The sequence below is a fragment of the Mytilus trossulus genome, chromosome 10 (genome assembly GCF_036588685.1).
Source record: "Mytilus trossulus isolate FHL-02 chromosome 10, PNRI_Mtr1.1.1.hap1, whole genome shotgun sequence".
Taxonomy (NCBI): domain Eukaryota; kingdom Metazoa; phylum Mollusca; class Bivalvia; order Mytilida; family Mytilidae; genus Mytilus; species Mytilus trossulus.
This window is the reverse complement of record NC_086382.1, coordinates 53,985,198-54,006,662: the sequence shown is the minus strand read 5'-3', so window position 1 is coordinate 54,006,662 and position 21,465 is coordinate 53,985,198. Positions and strand designations below refer to the sequence as shown.

The 21,465-nt window shown below is 31.5% G+C and overlaps 1 long non-coding RNA gene across 1 annotated transcript; it reads right to left on the bottom strand.

Moving 5' to 3' along the window:
- Positions 1-19,253: 19,253 nt before the first annotated feature.
- LOC134686349 (uncharacterized) lies at positions 19,254-21,192 on the bottom strand. Its single transcript, XR_010101596.1, has 3 exons — positions 21,102-21,192; positions 20,398-20,469; positions 19,254-19,396 (listed from the first exon to the last, which is right to left on the bottom strand). It is a non-coding gene; the product is annotated as an uncharacterized LOC134686349 (long non-coding RNA).
- Positions 21,193-21,465: the final 273 nt, after the last annotated feature.

Below are 21,465 nucleotides of genomic sequence, written 5' to 3'. Positions count from 1 at the left end.
GGGATAGCACATTCTCATTTATACGGAAATGTTGTTAACCGTGCCCGGAAATTTAGAAATGATCCATGTAAACTTGTCGCTCCTTTAAATAAACTTATTCTAAAAGGTTACCTATTCAACACTGTTATTAGATTATTGAATATTGTTTTTATTGGTATAAATATTGATTTTGTTATCAGTAAATTAAAAGCTAACTAAGTATTACTAATATGTATATACATATACATATTCAAGGATCTACAATCTGTCGATACATGCAACTTGACATTGCACAAGGTCATGTTTTTCTCTGGCTGTTTATGACGTCTTTACACTAAATTCATTGAATGTTGGATGTGTACGGATTGATAGCTTAGTCTTAGATGCATGATTTTTTTTTATTAGTTGTTAGTGGCTTTAATTTAAACTAGCTGTCAAATAATTGCGAGTACTGTCAGATCTGTTCATTGTGTCTTTTTGTGTCGGGATGTATAAGTAACTAGCCACGTCCACTTGTATTTTTGTCCATCTGATGAGTTAAGCCTTTTTCAACTGATTTTTATAGTTCGTTCTTATTCGCTTTTATACCACTGTCCAAGGTTAGGAGAGGGTTGGGATCTCGCTAACATGTTTAACCCCGCCACATTACTTATGTATGTGTCTGACCCAAGTAACGAGCCTGTAATTCAGTGGTTGTCGTTTGTTTATGTGTTACATATTTTTTGGTTTATCTTTTTATATAAACAAGGCTGTTAGTTTTCTCGTTTGAATTGTTTTACATTCGTGGGATGTCAAAATTCCGCGATGTTTGAGGAAATTCATGTATTGATTTTATCTTTTAAAAATAGTACGGGGGGGGGGGGGGGGCATGATAAGCAATGAAATGGATATAGGTCATGATTTGTTAAAAAAAAAAAAAAAAAAAAAAAAAAAAAAAAAAAAAAAAAAAAAAAAAAAAAACATGTCTCCGGTTTAAAGTCCGCCAGCTTTTCATTTCAGTTTATTGTGACAACATACATGTATTGGAGTCGGTACAAGTCCATTTTTAGATATTGTATGAAAACAATTCAAACAAGGTTACGAAGATGATCGACAAAAAAGTATAGTTCACAAGTTTTTATGTTGATTTTTATCATGAATTGTTAAAGCATAACAATATCTCAGATTCCTACGGAAGCCGATAAGGGCCATTCAAAAAAAAAAATTATGTCGTAATTACGACATAACATGTCGTAATTTCGACATAACATGTCGTTATTACGACATCGCTATGTCGTAATTTCGACATAACATGTCGTTATAACGACATCGCTATGTCGTAATTTCGACATCGCTATGTCGTAATAACGACATCACTATGTCGTTATAACGACATCGCTATGTCGTAATAACGACATCGCTATATATATAAAAGAATATGTATTATGATTGCCATGAGACTAAATGACACAGATATTAACAACTATACGTCATCATAATGCCCCCAATAATTAGAAAAGCCCCCGCATAGTCAGCTATAAAAGAGGGAGGAAAGTTTAAGATACCAGAGGGAGAGTCCCCGAAATGCTTTGTTGCAGACAGTGTTATTATTCAATTATTAGGTCCCTTGGTAAACATTCGATATTTAATTCATTTTATTGTTAAATAATTTAAATGAAGCTTAATACGTATATATTTGTTAATTGCATAGCTTTTGCTATTTGAATTCATTGGTTAAAGATATTTATTTATATTGTAAAGTTTAATATTTGCATCGTCGCAAAATCTTTGGATACCTTCTTTGAATACCTTCAGTGAGAAACTTATATATTTTATAAAAAACAATCTAGGTTATTCAATAAACTCCAATTATTTATGTATTCCTTTACCTATTACTGAAATGCACATGTGTACCCCTGGGGGTCAATTAACGTCAGATTAGATAGATAATACTATGAGAATATGCGAGCCTAACTTGCCAGCTAAGCATCCCAACTCCCTCAAAATAAGCGCATACTACATGGCTTCTTGTAATAAAGGTGAATTAAAGTATCAATTGCTCTAATGCTACTTTCAAACGTTGGGCACGATATTCCTACAACACGTTACACTTAAAATGCGACGTCGAGGAGGGTCTTTGACTGTGATTAATTTTTGCAAGTTTTATTCGTTTTTTTCATATTGTTGGTTGATTCTGGTTCTGTTCGTTTTGTGATGTCATTTTATAAAAAAAATACCTCGAGTTGCGGAAATCGATATAATAATGTTTACCCTTTAAGTTATTTCAACTTAAAATGCAATACTGTCGCAAGTAATGTAGGAATGAAAGATGGGACGGAAGTACATGTATACGGTTTTCATATTTTTTTTTATCATAGGATGTTGAACTTTCAAGTTGCATATCATCTGTCATTGTACAATTTCTATATCTTAATTCATCCCCAATACAAATATATCTGACACTCTGCCAGTAAATCGAACATGTTTACCCTTGGTTAAATTTGAATAGAATTGTATTTTCCCTGACACATAAGTTGTCGAAATACACCCCTTCAATACTTGAACCTTGGCTTGAGAATTATTTCCCAAGTCATCTTCAGATATATACATTTTAAAATATAGTAATCTACTCCTGGGTCGTCCGCGAAAACGGCAAACAAAAATATAATCCCGGTTTTTTTTTTAATTCGATAAAACGGTTTTCGTTGCTGTTTGGGATTCGTCTTTCAATTACCTCCATTTCATGCACAAGTTTATATTGACAAAAAATTCCGGCTTCGATAGTACAGGAATTACTTTCATCACGAAATAGCAGGACAAATCGCGAAGTAAAACATTCCGTGAACTGGTATTAAGTGTTTTGATATTGGTGATTGCACCTAACTGAAGTGACGACTTTAAATGATATATTTCGGAGTACTTCCGTAACATAAATTTCAATTTATTTTATAAAATGGGATTTTTTCCCCCATTTCCAAATTCTTTTAAATAAATCGTTAAAAGCTATACAATTAATAAAAATTACAAAATTTAACCTGTGTCGAACCTATTTCCCCGGGCGGAGTCTTTAGCAACATGTACTATCTTTTTTTCGGCAGCAATCATTAACATCTTTCTCCAAATTTCATAACACGATTTGTTTTAATTATCATAAACATTTAATTGAAACTTTAGCACATTTAATTAACGTCGGAAATTAGCGTCTTTAGGATTTTAGACGTTTTTAGACATTTGAAAAAATTGGCTACCGTTTTGTAATGTATGGAAGCATTTTATTCCTTTAAGACCCAAATATGTAGTTAATAAGGAAAGAATCTTGGCATTTTTTACTCTTTGTATATCTAACTTTTGTTTTGATCAATTATGAAAAAATACGCCTTAACTGCTTTGAAAAATGAAATATCAACTTGAACAAAATGGCTTCCGTTTGAAAACGACTGTGTAGAGAAGAGTTTATTGATACAGCAATATTTGAACTCACATGAGGCAAATATTTGTACTTTTGTTAGATATTATTATTGTCTTACTATTTTTATTCATTTTCTACTATAATATGCAGTCGAGTCAAATGAAATTTGGTAAAATAACGGCTTTAACGCCACAAAGAACCGACACATGTCGTTGTTCCTGTCAAGAATCAAGAAGATCAGAGAATATGAAATAGGATCACTATACATAAGAGTTAAAACAGTTTTTTTATAAATGTAACGTTGGATGGGGACATCCGTTTTTTTCACATAGCTTTCTTTTCTTAATCCTCAAATATACTAGATATTACTTTCTAGGAGATGATCAAGAGCTGTAAAAACATAATTCAAAACATATATTGAATTTGTTTTAATATTGGTTCGTGTTTTCTAACATTTTTATTTTGTTTTGCGGATGAAATTTCGAAGATTCTGTTTTAAATCCTAGGGGTTGTAGGAACATCGCGCGTGCCCAACGTTTGAAAGTAGAAATAGAGCTATCAATACTTCAATACACCGTTATACCAAGAAGCCATGTAGTTTGCGCTTATTTAAAGGGAGATGGAAAGCTTGGCTTGACTTGGTTGTACAATTTCAGTCCTCTAATAATTCCACATTGCATTCTTCCAACTTGTGTGACTGCATAGCTACGACCGGTAACTTGTTAATCTAAACGTCTTAGTCAGTTGTACAGCCCTAACACTATGGGCTATGTTAATCTAAAGTGGTATCTATAACATATATAAGTTTCTCACTGAAGGTATCCAAAGAAGGTATCCAAAGATTTTGCGACGATGCAAATATTAAACTTTACAATATAAATAAATATCTTCAACCAATGAATTCAAATAGCAAAAGCTATGCAATTAACAAATATATACTTATTAAGCTTCATGTAAATGATTTGACAATAGAATACATTAAATATGAAATTTGGAGTTTTACCAAGGGAGCTCATAATTGAATAATAACACTGTCTGCCACATAGCATTTCAGGGACTCTCCCTCTGGTAGCTTTCTTCCCTCTTATATAACTGACCATGCAGGGGCTTTTATAATTATCGGGGACATTATGATGACGTATAATTGTTAATTTCTTTGTCATTTAGTCTCTTTCCTATCATACTACATGTTCTTTTAAATATAGCGATGTCGTTATTTCGACATAGCTATGTCGTATAAACGACATTGTGATGTCGTTATTACGACATGATATGTCGAAATTACGACATAGCGATGTCGTTATAACGACATATTATGTCGAAATTACGACATAGCGATGTCGTTATAACGACATGTTATGTCGAAATTACGACATAGCGATGTCGTAATAACGACATGTTATGTCGAAATTACGACATGCTATGTCGTAATAACGACATATTTTTTTTGAATGGCCCTTATCGGCTTCCGTAGGTATGTCCACTTTTGGCAATCTTAGATTTTCACGAACTTTGTTTTGAGCTTTGACAGTTATAATTTGATCACACCAATGTTACATTGGAAACATGCGGTAGATGATTTATAAATAGGACGATGTGGTCTTATTTCAAATGAACCAACTCTCCACCAGAGACTAGATGACGGTGAGGTTGACAACTTATAAGTCACCCTGCGGCATTTAAGAAAACCCATATTGCGCAGTTGGCTATGAAAACCTCCGAAACGACAAATGTAAAACTGTTCAAAAGAAGAAACTAGCCGTATGCATGTATCCGAGGGGTTGATAGGATTTAAGATGTGCCTGACATCACACTGTTCCGAGTTTAATTCTTTTTGTGTCAATTTTTTTATGGACTAATGATTTAACTTCTAAACATTCAGTGTATCACGTTTGTTTTATCACGGACATGAAGTTTTATTGAAAAACAACAATTATTTCAGATATTCTCTGTGATCTCAGATCTTCATAACCTGTCCAAAATTTCTTTTTTGTATTTTTGTTAGTGATAATTTGAAATTATAGACATTCGGAATTAGTTCATCTTTCTTGATATTGCTTAATTGTACTTGATTTCCAACACTGCTTCAATACCTCTATTAGTATTTAGTATAAAAGTTTGGTTTGTGTTTGTATGTGTGTGTTTTTGGTAAACATGAACTTACTGATCTTCTATTCTTTTCACATGAAAATAAGAATTGATAAAATCGTCATTAAAGGACATACAACATGAAGTGTCGACGAAGATTCAGTCATGTTAACTAGTTTGTAGATCTGGCTTAGCTGGTGATTTTGTCTGTTTTATGTTTCTATCTTTCTATCATTTACATGCGTTTTTAATATTTTTGCGAGGTAAAACAAATATGGAACATACTCGTCTTTAAAAGGCTTCATAATTTCGATAATTTTTCGACCAAAGATTTTATGTTTGTTTAATGTATTGAAAACATTGCCTTACTGATCATTTTATCTAATTTCAATTTCTCTCTAACAATGGTATCCTAAACAGCTTTCACTAACACTAGCAGTAAACGTAGTCAGTTAAGGACAATGATTCCTAGTAGAAATGTTTATGTTGTAATTTTTTCAATTTACAATTGCCCTTTCACTATTATAGTGTTATTATTATTGACAGACGAACACAAACACAATCTCCATTTTAGGATGACAACCATACAAAAAAGTTTATGACTTACAGACAGTAGTTAGGTATCGACATTTTGATCAATTCCGGATTTTCGAAATCAATAATGCTTTTGCAGATATCAAATAATTGCTTACGTGATACCCAAATCACACATTTAATGTTCAAAAGTTCGATTCTCGTTGATGAAACAAATACCGACTCAGTATGTTCAAACTTAAGCAAAATCCATGTAATAGGTGCCGCTAAATTCGTATTGCATTTATGTTGATTGTTAGAAACATATTCAAAACACATTGGTTTATACTTTCCCCTTATTTGAAATTTACAATGTCCAATCTGTGAACCACGACCAAGTCCAACTTCAGTCAAAACGAATTTCGAAATGTTTCTTTGTTTATCATAAACACCATACACTTGTACAAAGTTAAGGCAAAACTAGTGAATACATACTTTGATTTATGTCATCTCTTATCAGTTAAGAATTGAATTCAGAAGTGTTTAGAAAGGTCTTTTATATAGAGAAATATGTTTTTGCTTTTAAACATTTGTTTATATTTATTTATTGTTAGTACTTTAAAGGACGACTCCAAAAGGCTATTACTTACTGACCCGGATGTAATGCTTGATCGACTAACCAGACTTGAAAATCAAGTTGTGCAGTTGCAAAATGATAACAGAAAACTGACACAAGAAAACCAACAACAAACATTGAATATGAAGGCAATGGAAACTTCATTTGCAAATGTTCAAAAGCAACAAAGTGAGTATTATTATTGGTTTGTGTAAGTTAATGAAAATATCAGGAAAACGCCCATGAACTTAGAATAGCAGTTTAGGTGTAATAACACAAAAAGAGGTCGAAACAAATATTCCCAGGAATTTGACAGTTGAAGGTTATTAATCCTACATTTCAAAGCAGTAAAATATTTCTGTGTCATAAACATTATGTCTTGGGTATTTCAAAGCACCATTATTTTTTATTTGGGTTTCCTATAGAATATTTTGTAATTATGTGTTTGAATGGTTACTTAAGCTTCTACACATGTTAAATAAGGGAGAAATTTGATTGTTTAATTGCCTGTGATGGTTATTTTCTTATATGCAATGAAATGTAATGTGATTTTTTTTCTATAGTACTGGAAAGGAAAACACTTTACTCATGCCAAGTATTTGTTTATTTGAAACAAGGATGAATTCTGCAATTTTTGGAAAAGTACAAATTAAAAAAAGACTTGTAGGTGAAAACAATGTGGTATTACACCGTAAGTCATTCTCGAGTGTCTGTTGGCAAGATTTTGATGTCTATAAACAACATATAAACATAATCTTTAATAACAAACTATTGAAACGATCGACATGACATAATTCAGTTCTGATGAATAACTATGTTTTTATTCCAGGCACTTCCAAATTTGGTTCCACGTATACTATTTGGGGTCGTACTTCTTGTCCTATAAATAATGATACAGAAGAAATATACTCAGGTAATTTTACTACAATGAAGCGGCATGTATATTTGTTACTAAAGATTTGGTAAATGTTCTTTTGATTCAAACGTTTTGCTTTCTCAGGAGGAAATAGCTCACTTCATATTTTAATACACAGATAAAAACAGAGAATTAATCTGCAAGTGAAATGAATAGTTTACCCTATTCTTTATGATTAAGGAGGCTCCTGGGTACAAAAATTTTAGCAAAAAATTAAACCTTTACTTTTTCATTACAAATTTTATTTATTACACTATTAGTTGTTACTTTATGATATGGTACAAAAAACAACCCACAAAAATGATTTGGTTTGGCCCCAGATGACTTTAAAACTTGAAAAAGCTCCAAATTATCTCCCTTTGGTACGAAAATGCCATTTTTTGGCCTTAAATTTGAAATATCTTTTTTAACTCATCGGTGACCTATATTTTTTATTATTGTTTTCAAATAAGCTGTACATAAACTAAATTATTGTAAAATTTAAGCAATTTCTTATATTAGGTTATTTTTTTATTCCGATATTTCCTCTTTTTCTCCTATTAGTTCAACAGAAAAAAAGGACATTAACAAAAATGTATGCTTTTTCCAGAGGCAGATTTGAGCTTAAATGAATGGTGACCCCATTTTTTTATTTCATTTTTCTTTTAGGTATATGATAAAGTTCATTTATGAAAAAATATAGCGAAATCCTATATTAGAAAAAAAAAAATCATTTATACCCAGGAGCCCCCTTAAGAGAAACTACATTGAATTGATTGCTTTGACTATACTTTATTTGTTGGTAACTGAAAATAATACATTCAGCACCCCCCCCCCCCCCCCCCCTTTTCCCCCCATCATAAGTATGCGTCCTTAAAAAAATCCCTATTGTTTTTTCTTAATTTTGTGTGTGTAATGTACTGTACAAGTCAAAATATATATACAACCTTCAGAAAAATTGCATGTTTACATCACACAAATTTGGCCAATACACAACCATAACCCTATAGGCTAGACAAGAGATGTTCCGATAAGTGTAAATATTACCTTTGCACCTGGCCTAATCACACTTTCCATTTTTAAACCCGTTAGAATAAAACATCCAAAGGTTCATTTTAGCTCTCTTCTTTCATTTCCACCCCCAGAGAAATTAAGAAATGTGTGAGAAGGGGAAAGTAAAAAAAGAAGAAACAATACACTTTAATTAAAGGGAACTATAATAATTGTGGTCTAAGGCCTAATATAAGTGTCTATGTCAGTTGACCATCTACGAAATTATGAGTTCTACCTTATAGTGTAGATAAGTGCTAGTTGGAATGATTTCTTATTGATTAGATCATTGTGTACAAATGTAATCTTTATCATTGTGTAATCTTCGGAAATTTACTATTTGAATCAATAATACTTAAGGAACGAATTTGCCTTTAGTCAGTCTTGAAAAATGATTTGCGCAAATTGAAAGAGAAATATATTGGATTGTATAATGTCATTCTCGTTTTTTGTTTTTAGTTTGATTACATTTTCATTTTAAAATACAATTTTGAATATCTTATTCTTTCTTACTAATAACTACAAAATTTTTGACGTTACGAATTTCCATAAAAGAGAGACACACTATACTTAATGGACAATCAAACAAATAAACGGACAAAGTCATGGCAAAACAAGAACAACACGTTCATAAAGACAACCAACGATTTATACAGCAGAAGAATGTGCAAAACAAAATCCCAAAAAAAAACCGGAGAGGTATCAGTAGCTCCGGAGGGGTAAGCAGATCCAGCTTGACTCGTACAAGTGAGAGGTTTAGCGCTACAAAACCAGGTTCAATCCACCATTTTCTATATATGAAAAATGCCCGAACCAAATCAGGAATATGACAGTTATTGTCCATTCGTTTTTGATGTGTTTTGTCATTTGATTTTGCCATGTGATTATGGACTTTCCGTTTGGATTTTCCTCTGAATTCTGTATTTTTGTGATTTTACTTTTTAAGGGTATGTAAATGCAGCCGTTTCGAATTGAGTATAAACTTTCTGAAGTCAATAAATTAAACCCTATCGGTACCTTTTTGTATTTCGTATTATCATATTCATGGACAGATCCTGCCATTTCTAAAGTAGGGAGTCCTAACTTTTTAATTCCCCTTACTGATCCTTCCAACTGTTTCGATTTGAGCGCTAACGATAAGTCTTATGTAGACGACACGAGAGTCTAGCGAGCAAAATTGTAAGCCTTGTATCTCTGAATGAGTTTTACAAACTGGGTTAATACTACTGCTAGGGAAAGTTTCGTCTCATAGGGTTTACACAACCTAGTAGTCAGCATTCTCTGAAAGGTTACCGCTAACATTGTGGGTTTTCTTCCCCTAGACATCAATTACTAAAGCTCTACACAACATGTCATTTTCTTTTTTGTTTTATTTTACCTTTTCAACCTTGTATTGTATTAAGATTCCATTTTTTTTTCTTGGAGCACAAATGAGAGTCTTATTGGATAAAACACTCGTTAGGCGAACCAATTTGTTAAATAACTGAAAATTAATCAATAATCAAAATATCTGTTCCGGCATCTTAGCTAAAACGTATGACACTAAATGAGTATACAGGATGTTTGCCATGCCATAACGTAATTAGAGCATGGGAATGGCCCTCAATGTGGCATTGTATTTATCGTCCCCATTGTACAGACATGTGGTGCCCATTGTAGAAATTATTTTCCTGTCAGAATTTAGAGAGTAGTGATGACAAATTCTTCCTATACCCAATTGAACACCTTAGCTTCAATTGATTTTTCTTTTTTCATAAGAAAAACCTTTAAAGATAACATAATAAAATGACAAATACATATAACTGTCGATGTCTAACACAATTAAGAATATCTATCATATCTAATGTTTGTTACTATTTGGAAAATTACCAACTAGGGATAATGTAGACCTAAAAAAGCGGATTTTTTTAATGGTTTTAGACCAAAAGTTGTTTGATATCTCTTTTTTATATGATAGTTGTTTAAGGTGGTTCGGGACTATTCGACTGCGCATAATTTCACGCATGAATAACAAAATTATGTGTCGTAAATTTGATTTAACTTTTTAAAATATTTTGATTGATTAGAAATGTTGAATCATTGTAGTTATGTGAATTATAGAATATTTTCGTTAAAATCCGTATTTTTTAAAGAGTCAAAATGACATTTTACCCATTTTCACCATTTTCCCGCCTGGGTTTTAAGGCAAAATATTTTTTCTCCATATCGGTGACTTATTTTTTTTATTTGCTCATTCTTTGAAGCTTTATTTCAGCTTTTTATATAACAGTTTTGGTCCAAGTGTCATAGAACGTTTTTTTGATAATCCGATAAAATTATGTCAACACCTCTATTTTCCCTATCATTTCACTGAAAATGGTCCCTTTTACATACATTTGTACCTGGTTAAAAGTAAAATTTTGAGCTTAAATGGTCCGTGACCCCCTATTTTTTTCGACCAATTTGTTTTAATTTCTGTAAAGAATAAAAGAACAAAAAATACGGCACTTCTGATAGAAACTTTAATAGACCCCGAGCCACCTTAACACATGTTTAAGCACTTTCTTTTTATTCATATTCATCAATGGAAATATTAGTCAATTTAATTTATGTTATATCTCGTCTTTTAAAAGCATTTGACAATTATGAACGTCAATATTTTATCCTTTGCGTCGCATTTATTCCATCTTATGACTTTGCATGTTCATTTGGAATCTCTTGTTCCCTTTTCCAAGAATGTTTATCATCTTGTTTTGAAGACCTCCTTTTTGGTTGTAACTTACAATCAACAATAGTGCAATGGGGTTTTAGAAGTAATATTTTTACATTGACAATATTTAATTGCAAATTCATGAATAAGTTAATTTGCGCTCAATGGTTCAAAAGTATTTCTCATACAGTGCTTATTTCTTTTATACCTATATGGAGTTAATTTCTTTTCAGAATCAACCCGGACGATACCATGTTTCAATGATATATGCTTCAAGGCATGAAGTAATGACCTGTGTGAGGTCATTATTTTCCTTGATTAACCTGCAATCTATAACCTACTTAAAAAAAAAAAACTTTATTCGTCTTATAGTTTTTTGTTGCCGATTTGGAAAGTTATTTTTTAAAGTTCAATCGACGATAGGTGTAAAAGAAAGCGTCGTTGTAGTTCCACATTTTAATTTTAGAAACAAATAACGTGAAGTTTTGTTAATTTATCATTACAATAAAGAAACATTATAATATATATGTCAGATGAATTTTAATGTATTTTATAAAATAAATCCAGATTTAATATATTCCTGTGCAAGATTTTGAAAATCTTATTGAGTCAAACTGTATAGGTTGATTGATTTTTGGTTGCTTGCTTAACGTCCAGTGTCAAATATTTCATGCATGTTCTGAACCATACACACTGAATAGGAAATTATACCGTGACCTACATGTATTTATTTTCGTCTTCGTGTCAGTTCTTAATTTTTCAAAATTTATGTATACCTTTTACTTTATCAAATGATCAACTAATAAGATAATATTATATTCTATTAAATAACATTAATGTAACTCAAAAAGGGTCGGGTGCGGAGGGTATATAATTATATCCTGATTATCTTTTATTCTATTCAAGTAAAAGTGTTAAAAAAAACCCACTTTTCCGCGATAGAAATAACATAACAAATAGAAAAAAAAACCATACCTCTCCCTCTTTTCCATAAGCTAAGTGGTACAACAGATTACTTACAATGTGTCTTGTATTTGTCATACACCGTTATCGGATGGTAACAATACATTTGTGTCTTACTTCATGCAGTTACAGTAATATTTTTATTGTGTATGGATAATAATTTTTAAAAGGTTTATATCTAAATTATTTAGTGAGTTTTATTTCACATTGTAAGTGAGCCGCAGGGCGTATTAAAACCTAAACGCATTAGAAAGGAATTAGTGTTGTCGGTAAAAAAAGAATACAAAATTTCACAAATCTTTATAAGATTAATATTTTTTTGACGGTTTATAAGTCAGAAAATGCATATTTTAAGGTTTTTTTTGTCGTAGAACACACCTCGGGGTGTCAGGATTGTTCAAAGAAAGACATCCCTCCGGTCGGTCTTTCATTTGATCAATCCTGACACCCCTCGGTGTGTTCTACGACAAAAAAAACCTTAAAATATACATTATCTATAACATAAATGCAAATTTATTATTTGTTCTATTTTGTTAATTTTGGTAACCAACGAATTAAAAAACACTATGATATGTCAGAGTATGGTTACATTTACATATGATCGTGATGCTAGTAGATTAAGATGATTGTATGAATCACGTAAATGCAATGTAGATGTATGCGTCAATGTACATCAGGTTTGTTTATATTTTTTTAGGTTATGCAGCTGGCGGTTTACACAGTGAAAAAGGATCATCACAAGATATACTCTGTGCAACGCAGAATCCAATATTCGGGAAAACAAGTGGTTCAAATTATGGGCATTTATTTGGGGTTGAGTTTGATGATAATTTTTTTGCACCTCAAGGGAATGGCGAAGATATGCCTTGTGCTGTATGTCAAAGGAGATCTACCAGTTCATCTATAATGATTCCTGGTACCACCACTTGTTATCCAGGATGGCACACAGATTACCATGGCTATCTTGGTACAGCGTATCCTGGTCATGTTACTGGATCAGAATACATATGCATTGATATCAATCCTGACTTTCTAGTGGCAGGAGAAGTAATCACGAGTGCCGGTAGATTGATAGGAGCAGTTTTTGCCAAATGTGGGATACTTAAATGTCCACCTTATCATGATAATTACCCAATTACTTGTGTTGTTTGTTCAAGATAAAACATGGGAGAAAACTTTAATTTTGAAAATTTAATATAAAGAACTACATTGCACTCTTTTACTGTAAGATTATTTCGAGGACACCACATAAGCTTTAAGGTCACCATCACGAATAGATTGGCCGATACGATGTTTCTGTTTCTCAACTTACCAAAAATATAATTTCCATTTACGAGATTTGAACACCAGTAAAACATTATTGCTTTTAATTTAGGGTCAAAGCAGTTGAAAACGTTCATTATTCAGCATTACATTGATTTTCATCTCATTTTCGGAAGTAGATTTTAAGCCTTTTTGATGAGTTTATCAATTTTAATGATCGTAAAAGAGGAAAAAGTACTAAAGGAACAATTAAACTGAAGAGTCCAAAATAAAATGACAACGACTTGGCTAAAACAAGATACCAACAGAAATAAAAGTACATAAAACAGATAAAAAAACTAAAAACTAAGTAACACGAACCACATCAAAATGGAAGTGATTTCAGGTGCTCTGGAATGGTAAGCAGAACTTTATCCAATGTGGCACATGCCATGTTGGTAATGCTAGTGCACACTAAACTGATATCGAAACGATAAAAATTACTGCGACATTAAAGTACCTCCATATGAAATTTATAGACAGATGACATACAAAAAGTCATATCTTCAATATACAGTTACATAAGACTATTATATTTACAATTTTGCGGATTTTCTTCACAAGTCTTTCTGATGTATGAAATAGGTTTGAAGAAATTGTTATCCTTTAAACGAAGAAAAATAATGAAAATGACCCCTTGCAAAGCATTTCGGCACTACATTTAATTGAATAAAAAAAATGATTTAAGTCTTTCTGCAAATATTCTTTCCCTAATAGATTCAAACTACATATACTTAACGATATGATAAACATGTAAATAGAGACAACTTATTCAAGACGGTATTCAACTATAAATTTGTAATCGATTGACATTATCATCTTGACTAGAAGCAGAAGTATCTTTACCCCCAAAAATATTGCTAACAGAAATTCAAGCTTGAAAAGAAGAAATGTCGGACAAATAAATGATAGGTCTTCGGCACAATAGTATACGTAAATATATATATTAAAGAATGACGATTGATTTAGCAATTGCAAAAGATGACAACTGCCAAACTTTTGCTTAACTGATTGAAATGAAACGTCAAAAGTAAAATTGCTACAAAATAAAATTTACTAACAATAAATTCTGGAGGACAAGTTGAGTACACAAACAGTACACCATAGCGCTAATAACTTCATCCTTATTTACCTGAACTGCAGTCGTTGTTAAAAACACTGTCCTTCAATATGATACATTTACTACCATGTTTAATTAATAAAAAGCTTAAAAACTAGAGCAACTAAACAGTTTTTAAGATGAAAACCATAGATGACTGAAGTAACCTTTTGGTATACTAGTATTTTTTGTTTTTTTTTGCTGTTCCAAATGCTGTTAGCCCAAAATGTTCTTAGTAAGCGTAGGTATTGCTTGACACGTTTTCTCGACTTAAAAGTTTAAACGTTATTATACTAATGAATATCAAATAAAAGATCGGAAATAGATTCCTATGCACATTTAAAGGTTTTATTAATTGCATTGATCTGTATTGTACGTTCTTGATTCTACCTCACAACCTCAATGTTGGTAAGCTAATTACTTGGGTCAATCTGAAGATCCTAAAGTGCAAATGCACACGTGGTGGTGTGAAAAACCACACTCTTTTTTATGCGTTTGCACAAGAGAGGTTTGAAATTGAGTTGCTAAATCATGATTATATCCTGCCACAACTTACAGCAATGAGAATTTTTGGTCGTTATCAGGTAAGTGTGCCAAAATGAAATGCAGACATATTTCGATAAAAGAGAAAGTTGAAAAAAACCACAACATTATTCACGTTTAATATTTGGGAACATTAAGGAATCGAATTGGGAGCAGGATCTTCTTACCCTACTGTAAAATTTGATAAGATGTCTGAATTCTAAGGGATTTTGTATAGGTAAATGTTTGTTTTGTACTTGCTTTACATTATAGGATATGTCTGTTTTTCTAAAATTATCTAAATCCTAAATGTTGAAAATTTAAATGTCAATTGATTCGTCTATTCTGATGGACTACGGATATAATCTAATAACGTTGTCACCATTTCTTCCTCTTTTCTTGAATCGTGACATCATCGAATATGTACTCAGTATGAACACCATGACAGTAATCACTGTTGTAGCAGGATCTGCTTAACCTGTAAGATATCTGAAATTACACCTGAATTTTGGTAGGCATGTTGTTGCTCAGTGTTTTGTATACGTATTTGTTGTTCCGTCGCATTTTAGCACTATGTTGTCAGATTTACTACGATTTGTGAGTTAAATGTCAAAATGGTATTTTCTGTTCATGTTTTTTTCTCTCCATATTATCGATTAGTTATTACAAAAAAATCTAAATTGAATAAGATACATGGTAATACAAAGTATATATAGTTAATTCTACACAATGTCTATGAAGTAATAACATGTCAACTTCAATCTTCCAAACACTTAAAAATGGAGTTAAATAATTTTAACTTTACAATATATTCAATATTAAAGAATAATAATATTATACACAATGAAGGAAAAAAGTTAATGACAAGGGAAATTGGTTTTCGAAAAAAAAAACAAGTATACATTATAACTCATAATTCATTAGGTGAAAAAAACAATATATCCTTTATTGAAGATTTTTTCTAAACAAATAAACTGTATTCAATATATTGTAAGAGTAAAATAACAACAAAAAAGTTTGAAAGAAAATTTCAAACGAAAAGACACTAATCAAATGGCAAAATCAAAGACTTAAAGACAAAATAAAAGGAAAACAATTGTAATGTTCCTGCCTTGGTACACATATTTCAGTGTGTATTAAAAATGAGGTTTAGACCTGGTTAAAAAATACTGATATCTAAAGAATGTGAAAAGCAAAGATTGATCTTGTTGAGAACACATTTATGTTCGTACTCATTGACTCATGTAATTGACTAGCAATAACAAAAATCATTTTATGTTTGAGACACCACCTTATTGATAATATCAATATATCAGGAAAACTTGTCTGTTAAATCTATCACAATAATGTAGATCTTGTCTTGCAAATCCTATTATGTAATTCAATTTGCTATTGTTTTTTAACCGGATTTTTGTGACAACCGTCATGAACCGTTCAACCAAAGCTTTAAAAATTTTAATATGTTGTTACTGGCAATTAAATAAAGGTCAAGTTCAATAATGGCGATTTTGACTTTTACCGTTCAGGAGTTATGGTTCTTGAAAGATTGAAAAATGGAGTTTCCAGTCGTGTCCGTGCATTTACGCATGAACCCTTCTACCAAAGCTTCCCAAATTTTAATATATTGTTACTTGTGACAAAATGGAGGTCAAGTCCAATAATGACGATTTTGACTTTTATCGTTCAGGAGTTATGGTTCTTGAAAGATTAAAAAATGGTTATTCCAGTCGTGTTCGTGCATTTTCTCATGAACCATTCAACCAAAGCTTTTCAAATTCTTATATGCTGTTACTGATGACAAAATAGAGGTCAAGTTCAATAATGATGATTTTGACTTTTACCGTTCAGTAGTTATGGTTCTTGAAAGATCGTAAAATGGAGTTTCCAGTCGTGTCCGTGCATTTACGCATGATCTGTTCTACCAAAGCTACCCAAATTTTAATATGTTGTTATTGATGACTAAATGGAGGTCAAGTTTAATAATGACGATTTTGACTTTTACTGTTCAGGAGTTATGGTTCTTGAAAGATTGAAAATGGTGTTTCCAGTCATGTTTGTGCATTTTCTTATGAACCATTGAACCAAAGCTTTTCAAATTTTAATATGTTGTTACTGATGACAAAATAGAGGTCAAGTTCAATAATGACAATTTTGACTTTTACCGTTTAGAAGTTATGGTTCTTGAAAGATCGTAAAATGGTGTTTCCATTCACGTTGTTGCATTTACCCACGAACCATTCAATCTAAGCTTTTCAAATTTTAATATGTTGATACTGATGACAAAATGGAGGTCAAATTTGAAATAGACGATTTTAACTTTCATTAATCATCAGTAATGGTTCTTGTGATATTGCCAGGACACAAATAAATGTTAATAAATCTGGTTTACTGTCGTTGTGACAGCCTCTTGTAGAAAGTTTTCAAGATAAAAGGCAAAACGCCCTTCACTGATAAAAACTGTTATCTAAGTGTAATAAATCCTGTATAACGTCTTTGCACAGTTTAGACGTAAAAAGATAATATGTAGAACTTAACAATCTAAACAGTTTTGTCCTTTCCATATTTCTCTATTTAAAGTTGTTTAAAATGCTTTAGACAAAACCTGATAATCAATAGTACACTAGACAAAACATAGAAATCCAAACATTTAGCAACACGAACCCCACCAACATGGGTGATATTGGGTTCTTGTCTTTCCTCCTAAAGAGTTCCTTTATTAAGTCAGGCTCTTAAGAATAAATGAACAATTCGGTAAGCAGATGGGCACAATTTATTCTCATGGGAAGGCCGATTGTTTGTTGGAAAACATGTACTCCATACGTAACAACTATATGTTGTCAAATAAAAAGTCAAGCATCTTCATAATATCAGTTTCATAGAATCTTTAGTTTGAATAAGAGTGATTTTTTACAAAGAATGATTTATCCCGTCCTACGACAATATACTTGTATCTTATTGTTCATTCTTTTTTCTTTTTTATGAAACAAACCGATAATAACTCTTTCAATTCGTCTTTTAGTTTGGAGTTAGGAATACTAGTGTAAAGTGCAGACAGGTCAAATGTTTTAATAATATTACAATATGAAAGAGTCTAAGAATGTATGTATTCGAAAAGATCTTTGGAATTTTGTTAGTATCCACAGCTGGTGCACGCCATCTCTAGAAAAGGCAGTTTCAGAATAATTTTGAAGCCCAGTCATTTGGATGTATGCTGTGTATTGTCTACTTAAATTTATCCTTTTTTTCGAATTTGACAGTATCGTTTACCCACTGTTTTTATAAGGTACTAAATAAATAAAGAACAGGACATAAAACTGCATGTAAAGAGTGCAACATCGCAAGGAGGTTGCGTGCGTTATATATCAGGATACATTCCGCTTCAGCAGAACAATATAAAATATTTGAACATTGATATACAGATTGAGGAAATAGCAACGTAGCAGTCATTTTTTGAATGATGATTAATAGAAGCAAACTAAACCTTTCTGTAATCGGCGATATAAGCTGACGTTTGATACTTTGTAAACCTTTTGTCTGCACTATTAAGTCTTAATTAAAAAAAAATAGTCTCGCTATGTGATGCTGGATGTTGTGCTGTTCTTTATACCAATAGCTGTCGTTGAACTGTCATCAGCTTTACTATACATTACTGATGTAGAATGTTCTATGTGTTTGCTATAAGCAGAAGTTGTCAGGGAAGAAAGCAATGGCTTTGTAGATGATGAAGCTGGTGTTGAAGAGGTCAAAGGTCCTAAAATGATAAATGATATTCTATATTTAACTGCTGACCTACAGGAGAAAATAGAAAACATAACACAGGTTAAAAAGAGTATTCCATTATCCATAAACAGGGACAAACCAGATTAGATACGATGACTAGGTTTTAGAAAATAGAAACATATAAAGAATTGGAAATTGGAAACAGGGATACCTCAATTACTGGCGTCAGAAGATTATGTAATACATGTTAAAAACTGCGATGTTTAGAATTAGTTCTTATCTTGTCAACAATTTAAATATGAAGTCAAAAACCCTTTGATAATTGATTTAAAAATAATTAATCAAACATGATTTTCTTCTTTTTTTTTTATTTTTCCGTAATGTATAGAATTTTGAGAAATCGTGTTAGACTTAAAAACTGTCTGCTTACCTTTTTCACAATCTTTTTTATTACAGAAGTTATCGTCACAACAATAGTAACACAAGTCAAACCCATCAGATCCACCTATTACTTGTTTCTTGGTTTTAGGGTGACCTGCATACATGGAATACTTAGCGATATCTGTACATTTCTGAAACAAAATAATAATATTTTTTATCTGTCCTTAACACAAGTCGATGTAAAGTTTGATTCTGTTTTTTACGTTTTTTGTTGCCGCCGTTCAAATAAACAGATCATATACCACACAACTCTTAAAATAGTTAATTGTTGGTGTGCTGGTTAGTGTTCAAACTTTCAAACTTTTTGGCCACAATGATTGAAGAGAATGTATATCTGGAATTGATACATCATGTCTTATCATTTTCAGTCGCATACAAGACGATAGGTACATCGAAAACATATATAAGAATAACAAAAGATGTAATATATTTTAATCAATTTGTTTTTAACTTTCTAACATACATGCATCAATTGCTACAAGTGAACAAATTATACTCTTTGACATTTTCTATCCCCCAAAAGATGTTATCTTTCAAGTATACCAAAACTAACAAGACAAGAAGCTTGCACACACAAATTCATGCAACACTAATTTATGACTAAAACTTAGTTTTACACTTTGTCTTTGTTGCTTTTAAACTTTTGACCGTAAAAATTAAAAAAGGAAATGAAATCTTTCCGACCCACGTCAAAACTTGTAAAATAATTTTATAAACATAATTTAAAATCATACCATTAGAACTAAAAGAGGAACTAAATAGATGTTGCAAAAATTTGGAATGTACCCAAAGCCTAGCTTGTATTAGTTTACACTTTATTCAAATTGACATACTAACTGACAAATAATATAAATGAGTACGCATCTTTTAGACAAAATTAAAATAAAACGTACAATATTTAACTTAAGCACATTAACATTCAGGCATGTCATTTGATTGAGATAGCTTCACGACAGATAGTCTTGTCTGGATTTGGCTTTTATACTTTTGATCCTTTGTGGTGTGTTCAACAGTTAAACCTTTATCTGGATTTGGAATTTCAAATAGTTTTTCCTCGAGAATCAACGAAGAGACATTTATAGTCGAAACGTGCATCTTGTGTAGTAATATTGGTCCTGTTTATTTTATTCACCTGTTTTTCTTCGCACCCAAGCCTCCATCTTTCTTCAAACATATCAGTTATGAAGTGTCTTGCAAAACATTTCTATAAAAAAAGTTATTGTTAAAATATCGATTTTGCTTAATACGTTAATTTCCTGCTTGAATGTTTTTTAAATAGTAATTTTTTGGGTCCCTTCATAGCTTGCAGTTTGATGTGAGTCAAGGCTCCGTAATGAAAGCCGTGCTTTTACAAATTGTGACTTGAAAAACGAGTCGTCTCATTGGAAATCACACCACATGTTCCGACATGTATGTCTATTTAATAAATAATTTTCTTTTAGCTATAAATTGTTAACTAATAAGTTATTGAAAATATTGATAAGAAGTCTCAAAATATTCAAAAAATTAATTACTGTTCAACGTGAGTCAAGACTCCCTATTGAACGTCGTGCTTTTACAAATTGTGACTTGGAAAACAAATTATCTATTGTCTTCATACTTAATATTCTTATGTCTATTGAATAAATATGTATCCTTTAGCTATAGATTGTTGACTATGATTTGACAAAAATGTTGATTATAAGTTTCAAAATATTTATAAAATAAGTCAAGTTTCATTTCATATGAATACTTTTTTCCAATTACAATTTATTCTGAAAATTAATTTTTGTCGTGTCATGGATGTTTTGAAAGCCGGTGAAATGATTCGGAGCCTACATCGGAATTTGTCTTTACCTTATCGATATCACATACACTGATGACATCACAGTCTCCTGGATGTGCTACGTCGACGCAGTTGTAACACAGTGTCCTGTTAAGCTTAGCTACAAGAAACAGAATAACTCTTGAAATGTTTCCATTGATTTATTTCCTGAGGCTGCAGTACTAATATCCAAAAAGACGTTCGTTGGTGTTAATGTTAGTTTTCACACACGTTTATTTTGAAATAGAAAACCAGGTGTTGATGGCATAGGTTGTTTGTTGTAATTTCCAGTATTTTTGTGATACGTGATATATTTTTACCATTAAAATTATGAGTCATAATATCAATCCCATAAAAACACAAGACTCGATCCTTACCACCCTTCAAATACCCTTC